The sequence below is a fragment of the Alligator mississippiensis genome, chromosome 4 (genome assembly GCF_030867095.1).
Source record: "Alligator mississippiensis isolate rAllMis1 chromosome 4, rAllMis1, whole genome shotgun sequence".
Taxonomy (NCBI): Eukaryota; Metazoa; Chordata; order Crocodylia; family Alligatoridae; genus Alligator; species Alligator mississippiensis.
In genome coordinates, this window is record NC_081827.1 from 147,926,595 (window position 1) to 147,936,763 (window position 10,169).

General features: G+C 49.3%; 1 long non-coding RNA gene across 1 annotated transcript; it reads left to right on the top strand.

Annotated features, from left to right (window-relative positions):
- The first annotated feature begins 1,092 nt into the window (after positions 1-1,092).
- LOC132250249 (uncharacterized) lies at positions 1,093-5,059 on the top strand. The gene is made up of 2 exons (XR_009461909.1): positions 1,093-1,376; positions 3,158-5,059. It is a non-coding gene; the product is annotated as an uncharacterized LOC132250249 (long non-coding RNA).
- Positions 5,060-10,169: the final 5,110 nt, after the last annotated feature.

A 10,169-nucleotide genomic window follows, 5' to 3' on the forward strand; every position in this document is an offset into this window, starting at 1 on the left:
AGCTGTCTTGCACACAGGTGCTGGTAATAGACTGGCCCATTTCTACACTGTCCAGTGCTACGTACACAATGGGCATTTACCTTGGTTCCCATTTTCTCTCTTCTAGCCCCCGGCTCCCAGTCCTCTCTCGTGTGCTGCTTGGCTCTAGGGGTAGTACTGGTAGTCTGGAGATCAAGTAAGTGTGCAAAACAGCTTTGGGCGTCAACAGCCTGAAAGTGATGGGAGGTCTGTTCTCAGTTCATTTAGGCAGAGAAGGTTGGATTCTGATCCCCGTGACACTGGCATAAATGTGAAGTGATCCCCTAGAGGAGGCTGGAGTTACTCTAGCTAGGCACCAACATAAACCAAAGTCTAGTGTTGCCTGTTGTATACCTGTATGCTTCTTGGGGTAATCTGAGCCTCTCTACCCAAGCTGTGCTCCCCAGTTACAGGAAGACCGGTGCTGAAAGATCCTTGCAGATTTGCCTGCTTTGCAGACTTTAATCTAGGAAATACAAATATTCTGAGTGTGACACTGAGTGCAATATACAAAGAAGGTGCTAAACCATATTGTGTCCATGCCTTATGTAAAGGCCTCTAAGCTGTGATCACAGCTACCTCATACCTCAATCAGTGCAACAATCACACTGTGTATAAGCCCTTTTCCCCCACCCTCTTTGCAGTCCCTCTCTCACTTACTGAGTGTAGGTTCTGCTATCTTAGTTCTGAGTAACTCCACTGACATCCATGTGGTGAAAGTCAGGGGTAACCAGGGCTGTCCCTGGGGGGGTGGGAGGGGGGGGTGCAAATCAGGGCAATGGCCCCGGACCCTGCACTTTGGGGGGGCCCATGAACAGTGCTATACAGGCCCTGCTGCGGCCACCATGCACCGCCGCTGCTGAGCGTCGCCGTCTGGCTTCGGCCATTCATCACCCTCCCTTACCCCCCCAGACCTGTGCAGGCTGATATGCCCCAGGCCCTGCACACCCCTAGGTACAGCTCTGGGGGTAACAGTAAGCACAGCAAGTTCACAAAGGCCCTTGTGGAGGCATTTACATCTTTGCTCCCAACTCCGCTTCCTGCCTTAATCACAGTCCTTGCTCTGTGCAGTTGTCACCTTCTACCAAGGGGTGGCTCCACATCAGCAAGCAGATGTGTGATTCCTGAGCTATCCAGGCTGCCACATTCCCTGAGATCCTACAGAGGGGAAAGTAAAACAACAAAGCCATTGTCATGATTCTTTACCGGTGACTCCTGCCAGTGCTGCCCCGAGCTGTGGGTGGGCTATGGGGACAGCTGCTACCTCTTTTGCAAGGAGAGAAAGGACTGGAATTCCAGCCAGGAGTCCTGTGCTGCAGAGAGCTCATCTCCTGGTGATCAGTGACACCCAGGAAATGGTAAGCATGACAAGGTTTTTTCATTGCTTTGGAGATGCCTCTGCAGTCTGACCACCCGGGGGTGCTGTTGTGCCACTTTAAGGCCAGTAAAAGCCTTAAACATAAAGATGGTCCCAAACTAGGCTGCGCCTTACAGTTTACATGCAAGAGAAGAGGCTCCCTGGTGGATGGCTTGGGGGACACATGGATGATCACTCAGGAAAGGACCCCCAAAAAAGAAGCTGGGAAGGACATTTCACAGTTGCTATTTTCTGTCTCATCTCCCCCAACAGGACACCAGCAGAGCTGAAGGCAAGGGATCCTGAGCAGGAGGTTGGGTGGGAGGGTACCCATGAGAGTCAGCAACAAAATCCATGTTATGCTGCAGCCTCTGTGCTCAAATATTCCCCAGCTTTAGAGGTGACATTTAATGGTGCCCTGGCAAAGCTAAACTTTCTTCTCCCTTCTCAGCTGCAGCTGCTTGGACATATATGGATCTTTCTGCATTGCTAATGACTTCCTTATAAATGCATGCTTCTACAAATGCCTAATTCCAGTCCCTCCTGGTGCTTGGTTGGAGCAAATCATGGATACAGGCAGCATATGCTCTGTACCAGGCTCTGGTTACTATGGGATGGCTCCAAGCCTGTTGAGCTTTGAAATCCCATTTTTTTGGATAAAATAAGCAAGTGGGAAAAAAAGTGGCTGCAAGATGATAACAGCTATCTAGAATATGTGATTGGCCAAGTTGTTGTGAACAAAGAAGGTATAAATGAAACACTAAGGTGAGATTGAGCTTGCTCTTTAGAATAGTTTCAGCACCCCAAGACACCCTGGGATGGCAGCTTCAGGATGAACCCTGGTCAGTTTGGCCTCCTGGACCTTTTCTGTGAAATAAGAAAGTAGGAGTCAACCCACCCACATTTCCCAGCTGCCTTCAGAAATCAGGAGAACCAACCTGGGGAACACCCTTCTTGTCAACACGTGGCAGAAAGGGATCTTGGAGTCATTGTTGACTCAAGGATGGACATGAACCGCCAAAGTGAGGAAGCAGTCAGTAAGGCTAACTGCACCTTGTCATGCATCTAAAAGATGCATCACAAGCAAGTCCAGGGAGGTGATACTTCCCCTCTATGCAGCACTGGTCAGGCTGCATTTGGAGTACTGCATCCAGTTCTGGGCACCGCACTTCAAGAAGGATGTGGATAGCATTGAGAGGGTCCAGAGGAGGGCCACTCGCATGGTCAAGGGACAGCGAGGCAGGCCCTATGAAGAGAAGCTAAAGGGCCTGAACATATTCAGCCTCCACAAGAGAAGGCTGAGAGGGGATCTGGTGGCCATTTATAAACTCACCAGGGGGGACCAGCAGGAATTGGGGGAGGCTCTGTTCCCCTGGGCATCACCCAGGGTTACTAGGAATAATGGCCACAAATGGTTAGAGAGAAGGTTCAGGCTGGACATCAGGAGACATTACTTCACAGTTAGGGCTGCCAGACTCTGGAATGGGCTCCCAAGGGAGGTGGTGCTCTCTCCTACCTTGGGGGTCTTCAAGAGGAGGCTGGACAGATATTTGGCTGGCGTGTTCTGACCCCAGCACCCGTTCCTGCCCAGGGCAGGGGATTGGACCTGATGATCTGTTTAGGTCCCTTCCGACCCTAAGTACTATGATACTATGAGATGCAGGATTTGTTTGGTAATAGCTTTTATTAGACCAGCTCTAGAGTTAGGGAAATATTAGATGAGCTTGTGGACATAAAATGTCCCTGTTCCCATCACCTCACGGGTCTTACTTTATCCTCTAGGATCCACACATTGGAGTTCTCCCCAGCAACAGGAGCAATGGGGTGCTCAGCCCAGTCTCCACAACTCAGGAGCTCCTGGTGTCTCAGGGCTGGCGGTGGATCCAGGAGCAGTAATAGCAACTGAGCATCTCTCTCTGCAGAACTATGGAGCTCAGGGTACAGCCAGGCCTCAGCTCTTCTCCACAGCAGTAACAGCAGCAGAGCATCCCTCCCTGCAGGACATACAGATACTGCCAATCCTCTCAGTTCCTGGCCTTCACGTTCCTCAGAAGTAGTAGCAGCAACTGCCAGGGCTCCAGCACCCACTGAGCAGGGCTGTCTGGGCACTCAGCAAGGATGTCAGCTGTGAGGAGACAGCTCACAGAGTCTTCCCACTGGCAGCTGTCACAGCCCAGCAATACAGTGTCCTTGCCTGCAGGGACTTGATGAAGAGGTTGAGTTGAGGATGCATCCAGTGCTTGGGTTGAGTAGACCTCCTGGGGCCAGGCTGGGAGTGCAGGAGGACTGCGGGGAGGGAATGAGGTTCTGCTGGAGGCAAATGTCACTGAAGGATGAGCTTCCCTGAGGAGTGTTGTGGGAGCATAAGAGCACTGGATTAGGAGCATCCACTCCTCACCCCCACAGCCTTTTAGCATAATCCCCTGTCCCTCCCTTGCTCCTGGGGACTGCAGAGCAGTTCTGGTGCTCCTTACAGCAGACATTCTCTCTGTTACTCCCCGCCTCCCCAAACAGCCCAAGAGTATCACGTACAGTGAGGAGTTTAGATTCAGACTGCAAAATCCCTTGCTGATTTGCTAACAAATGTCTCCCACAAAAAGTATTGACCCCATTGCTCCAAAGAATAGCTGAGGGAGCTCCCACAATCCACCTGAATAATGAGCTAGAGGGCATCTATTCTTCTGTATTTATATATTGACAAAATATCAGTGTGTTATCTGGAAGGGGGTGCAGGTGCTTCCCTTTGTGTCTGCTCTGGCATAGAGCAATGCCCTATGTCACGGCTTTCTGAAGATTTCCCATAGCCCAAGCCTTGCTCTGACATGCCCACCCCCCAACTTTGTGTCCATCCCCCCCGCCATAAGCCCCTCCATTCTGGGACCTGTTACCAGGTTGCTTTGCAGAAGGTGTCATGCTTCCCTCCTCTTCAAATGCCGAGCACTGCACTTGTGTCCAGAGGAGTAGCAGATGGGATCCAAGCCAACAGTACATCTGTATAGAATGTATAGTACTGTAGTATAGTACTATAGTGCTGTACTTTGCAGGGCCAGACAGTACATCTGTATAGAATATGCATCAGAGTGGTAACAGCTCTCCATTCCCACTGAGGCAGCATCCTGAGACCATGTGCCAAAGACGCAACTGTCCAGGGCCCCATCATACCAGGCACACAATGGCATGATCACAAACAGGAACAATGGCAGAGGAAACACAACCCTCCTCAGCAGGAGACAGCAGTGACTGACCCTTCCCAGGAACCTGCCCAGCAGTTCCTTCAGTGCCCACCTCTGCTTCAGGAGAGCCCAGCAATCCCCAGCATCTTTGGGTGTTCAAAGGAGCACTGGCCACCCTCCTGCAGCAAATTTCCTGCAGGAGGCTTTGGCTTCTTGTTGCAGGAGCCTCTGCTAATCCCATCTGCATTTCTTCCCACCTCCCTGCCTCAGGGCAACAGGCACTGATTCCAAGGTCCCCACTCAGAAACTCAAGGTTTGTCCCTCAGTAGAGTTATGGCCACTAAGTTTAAGGCGTGAACCGAATTTCATCAAGTCTGGGCAGCAGATCTGGAGAGACTCTTACTGTAGTTTCAACCAGATTTAGTTGAGCCTGTTGGTGACTTAAACTGGGGCAAAATAATGCCCTCCTAACCAAAATAGGAGCATCTACATTACACAGGGGTGTGAACCACTTTAATTTGCCTGTTGAATTCCTGTTCCTGTTTCTGGCCACATGAGGCAGGGTGGAAAGTAGAAGATGCCATGCCTTCCATTCTACATGCCAGCACCAGTGCAGATCAGCTGTGCTGTGTGGGAAAGCCTGCTTGCCTTCCAGGGGAGGTGTAACTTTATCACTCTTCTGCCCTGCCCCTCATGGGTGCCTAGGGCTGGTGTTGTAGGGTGGTGCTAGCTAGAAGAGCATGAGGAGATACGGTTTGCTGTACAGGTGGAAAGGCAGTCATCAAGGACTTTAAAATGTCTGTCTGTCTTTTGGAGGACAGACAGACTAAACTGGACACACAGAAGTGACACCAAAGGGCTGTTCTGGTGAGTGACACACTGCCCCAAGGGTTTCAGGAGTCATCCATTGAAACCTTTACTGTCCTTCTCTTATGCACTGTCCAAAGGGAAGTTCACCATGCCAGCATGCCCTCTGAAAGGGAGAACACCAGTGCCCCAGCCTGCATACCCTCCCTCCACCTCCCATACTGAGGAAGAAAACAGCTTCATGGACCTAACTCCAGAACTGCTCTTCAGAGGACACATTCCTGAAGTGTGATCAATCTGCCAGAGCTTCATCCTTCATGACACAGAGAACGCAGTGTACCTATAGCACCATGTCACTGGGAGGGGGCTGTGACTGGGGAGAGGAGCATTTGGCTTCTAGGCACAGCACTACCACAAAGCCTCTGCATGCCCTTGTGCCAGGACCTGTTTCCCCATCTATAAAAGAAAGCTACTAGCCCTCACCCACTACTGCAAATTGCTTTTCGATTTTTGGATGGAAAAACACAGTGCAAGAGGCAATTAGTATTATTGCAACATATTTTCTAAGATTGTTGGTAAGAAGGGAGCTATCCACCATTCCTCAACCTCCCATTAATCAAAAAAGCCATAGGCAGTGTCCTACCAAAGGAGACTAGACCACTGGTCCCTCCTGTTAAATCTCCCACCTCTTCCAGTACCAGGTACAAACAACGGGTCACTTAAGACATGCTCCACTGCAAGCACGCACAGTTCAGGCACTGCTAGCTCTGTTGCTGTGACAGCCCATGGCTTAAGTCAGGTTAATTCTGGAGTACTTGCCCAGCCCCCAACGTGGGTTTTACAGCCGACACTAAGCTCTGCGCTGTCACAGGTTCACTGCTACCAGTACGTGAGCCAAACTATTTAAAGAAAAGTTGGGTGTATCTACCCCAGCAGTGAAACATCAGATTACTCATCCATCTGGTCTCTGCAGTCCTTCCTCTGGCAGATACTTGGATCTGCTGATCAAATTAAGAGAATGCCCCTCCAAGCCCCACACTGCTATGCACTACACAAAATCATGCCATCCCATTTATGGGGCAGGGAAGGGTTTCCTTCTCCTTCTCCTTTTCCTGGCAATCCCTGAAAGTGTTGACTTGCTCTCCAATGAAAGCCAATATTCTAGCCAGGGGTAGGCACCCCCCGACATGCATGCCAGACTGTGGCGCACAAAGGTATTTTGCTCGGCATGTATGCCTCAAGGAAAGGGAAAGATTTGGCCCCTTGCAGGTCCCCCACTGTCTCCCCCTTGCATGCCAACATCTTACAAGTGGAGGTTGTGGGTGTTTTTGGCACTCTGCCCAGAAATGTTGCCAACCCCTATTCTAGGCCCAGCAGAGTCAGGAGTCAGGGTAGGATGTGGGACAGGGGAAGGATTTTTGGTGCTGATAGAGGATTTCCTGCTATCAGTGGATGGAGGCCACACGTCCCTTGGACAAGAAACTCCTAGTCCTCTCCACAGCATTCAACCACGTCAAGCATAAAGTTCCACCAGCCATCCTGTGAATCTAAGGGATTCACTGAAATGGTTCTAGTCCAGTCTGTGTGGGAAATGGCACCTCCACCTTGTGGCCTCTCTGGAGTCCCATGACAATCAGGTTTTTTTTCCAGTCCTATTTGATACCTATGCACTGCCTCCAAGGAAGAACTGATTAGATAACATAGATTCCAGTGCCAGTGGGTGAGTCTACATGAAATGCTAACTGTGGAGTAGTCTAATAACACTGCGCAGTAGTGTGCTGGGCAAAACCCATGCTAATACACTACTGCGCAGTTAGAACCCAAAAAACCCCATGTGTTCACACTACTGCAAAATAGTGCAAGTTACTGCACATTGAATTTTAGTACTTGGTTATCCAAGTACTAAATTTAATGCGCAATAACTACAGCACATTAATGAGTGTGTAGATGCACCCAATGAGAAGCAAATGACACCCAGCTCTGCCCTTCATCACATCCCACTGTGCTCAGATCCCAATCCTCAAGGCATTCAGACATCTTGCTCTAATTGATATCAGTGGCAGGGAGGCACTTATATTGCCTTGAAGTTCTTAGCCCCAGTGTTTAGGTAAAGGATGCATTCGTGGAGGCAGAACAGCTGGTTGTGGCTGAAATCAAATAAGGTGGAAGCTAAGTTGGTGGGTAGAGGAAAGCTGTCTAAGGAACCTGTAGATACTGAAACTTTGGCATTGCCACATTTAATCAGACACAAGCTCTATCAAATCCAGTATCCAGTCTCAGTTGGTGGCTTGGGTCCCTCCCACAGTCAATTCAGTCCACGTCTTAGGGATGTCACTTGGATCACTGATGCAGAGTTCTCACATAGAAGCATCCAGGATTAACACTACCCCCCCGCCCGCTTTGGTTGGCTAGTGAACTCAGCCCCATCCTAGCAAATGTTAACCTGACTTCCATTATACACAGCTTTATCATCTCTCACCTGATCTTTATCAATGCAATATACCGAGGCAGGTATCTCTCAAGCCAGAGGAAACTTCAGATCAGTGGTTCTTAACCAGTTTGGGACTTGAACCACCCCTCGTTGGACTCAGGGCACTCCTCCATAACTTTAGTGAATTACGTGGTACCCAATTTCAAAAACAAATGTATATATTATATAGTTATATAATATTACCTCCTGCCAAGGGGCCAGGCAGTAGGGTTGGGGGATTGTCTAAGCAGGGACAAGCCTGAGACTGTGCTTCACTCTCAGCTCATCTATTTATCTCCTCACATCTCACTTATCTCCTCACATTTTGCATCACTCTTCAAAGGATCTGTTGGCACCCCAGGGTGCCCCAGTACCTTAGTGGACAATGACTACTCCAGCTGGTATAGAAACTGTCCATGAGTCTCCTCCCCAACACTGAATATTGCCAGCTCATCCAGCACATTTACTCTCCAAAGCTTGCTTCCCATAAACCAGGGGTGTCAAGCCAGAACCAGCCTATGGACCCACTCCATCTGGCCTGCCAGGCTACTGGAAATTGGGAGGCATGGTCTTTTGCACAATCTGGGGCCATTTGGCCACATTGGACAAGGCCATTGGCAGTGAGTTTGGCTCACTGCCACCACCCCTGGACTTGCTCCTCTCAACTCCTCACTGCTGCTGTCACTGCCAGACCCCTCACTGCTGCTGGCCCTCTCACTGCCACTGGACCCATTGCCACCACTGCCAGACCCCTTCAGGGATTCATTTGGCATTGTATGTGTACAGAAATTGGATTTTATATGCAAAGGGCACAATTCTGATTCCACAGGCTTTGCTTGCAGCAGCATTATTTCATCAGCTCTTCCACTTGGGCGCTAGTAGGGCTGTGGGAACAATGGCAGAAGCACTAATGAGGACAGGCCTCCAGCAGACCTTGGTCTTTCACGCACTGAGTCCTCGAGATCAGCTCTGCTCCTTGGGGCTCAGTGACTGAAATGGCTGTGGGCAATTTACTGTTGTGCTGTCACTGAGGAGCTGCAGTAGGGAGTGGGCAATGCAACAAAACCTGAAAAAACACACTAACGGGGACGTAAGCATGCTGCAGGAAATCTGGATCCAGGCCACTGCCATCAGCTGATGTACTCTAGTGATGCTGAGGGGAAAATCCTGTCCTCTATTTCTCTGATCCTATCTACCCTGTTGTAGAAGAGTTGGAGTGTTGTTGTAGCTGTGATGATCCCGGAAATGTCTGAGAGGGAGAATTTTTTGTGATATCTTTTATGGGACCAACTGCATAGTTGGGAGAACTGTTGGACAAGCTTTCAGGACATCGAGTGCCCTTCTTTAGGTCTAAGCTCCAACTTGAGGAAGGGCACTTGATACTTGAAAGCTTGTCCAACAGCTCTCCCAATTATACAGTTAGTCCAATAAAAGATACCATAAAAAATCCTTGCTTCTCCTATTTACACTATAAGAACGGCCCTGTTTATACATGTTTCTTCCCACAAAATGTTATAACCTGGTGGGTTATCTTCCCCTGTGGACAGTTTGCAATTGTGATATACAACTATGCTATAGACCAGCTGTGACTGGAGTTGAAACAAGACTCTCTATAGCCTATCTTGTGCTGATACAACTCTTTTGCTTTGGGCTATAGTTTCTTACCAAAACATTTGTAATTGAACAAACTTCTCCCAGAGGTGGTGCAAGCACCTACCCTAGACTCTTTCAAAAAACATGTGGATGTATTTCTTGCTGGGGTCACTTGATCCCAGCTGCCTTCCTGCCTATGGGGGGTAGGGGAGTGGGGCTGGACTCAATGATTTCACGAGGTCCCTTCCAGCCCCTAATGTCTATGAAATCTATTAAATTATACCAGCGCAAGTCCTGTAATTTTAACATCCAGTATAAAAGGTGTGAGTGACACTGATATAAACACTTCTACGCAGTGATATAACTGTGTCTGTACTAGTGGGCTATGCTGCTTCCACTATGCCGTTATGTGCCTTATTCTGTCCACACAAACAAGAAAAAGACATGCCCACTAATGTTGTACTCTCTCTCTCTTTAGAGCTGTCTTCACTGCCCAAAAAGTGCTGTGTTTACACACCCAGACAGTTCTTGCTATAGGCACCGACTTTTATTTTTACCTGGGGGGAGGGGGAGGGAGGCAGTAGCCTAAGATGCTGGACATGTGGAAAGTTTTACACATTTCAGGTGACAGCCTGAGGGGGGCCAGGGCCCTTGGGCCACCACACACTTTGCACCTCTGGTTCTTGCAGTAAAATTCCAAAAGTAGCATAGCCTACATCAGTGTTTCTCAACCTGTGGGTCGCGACCCAGA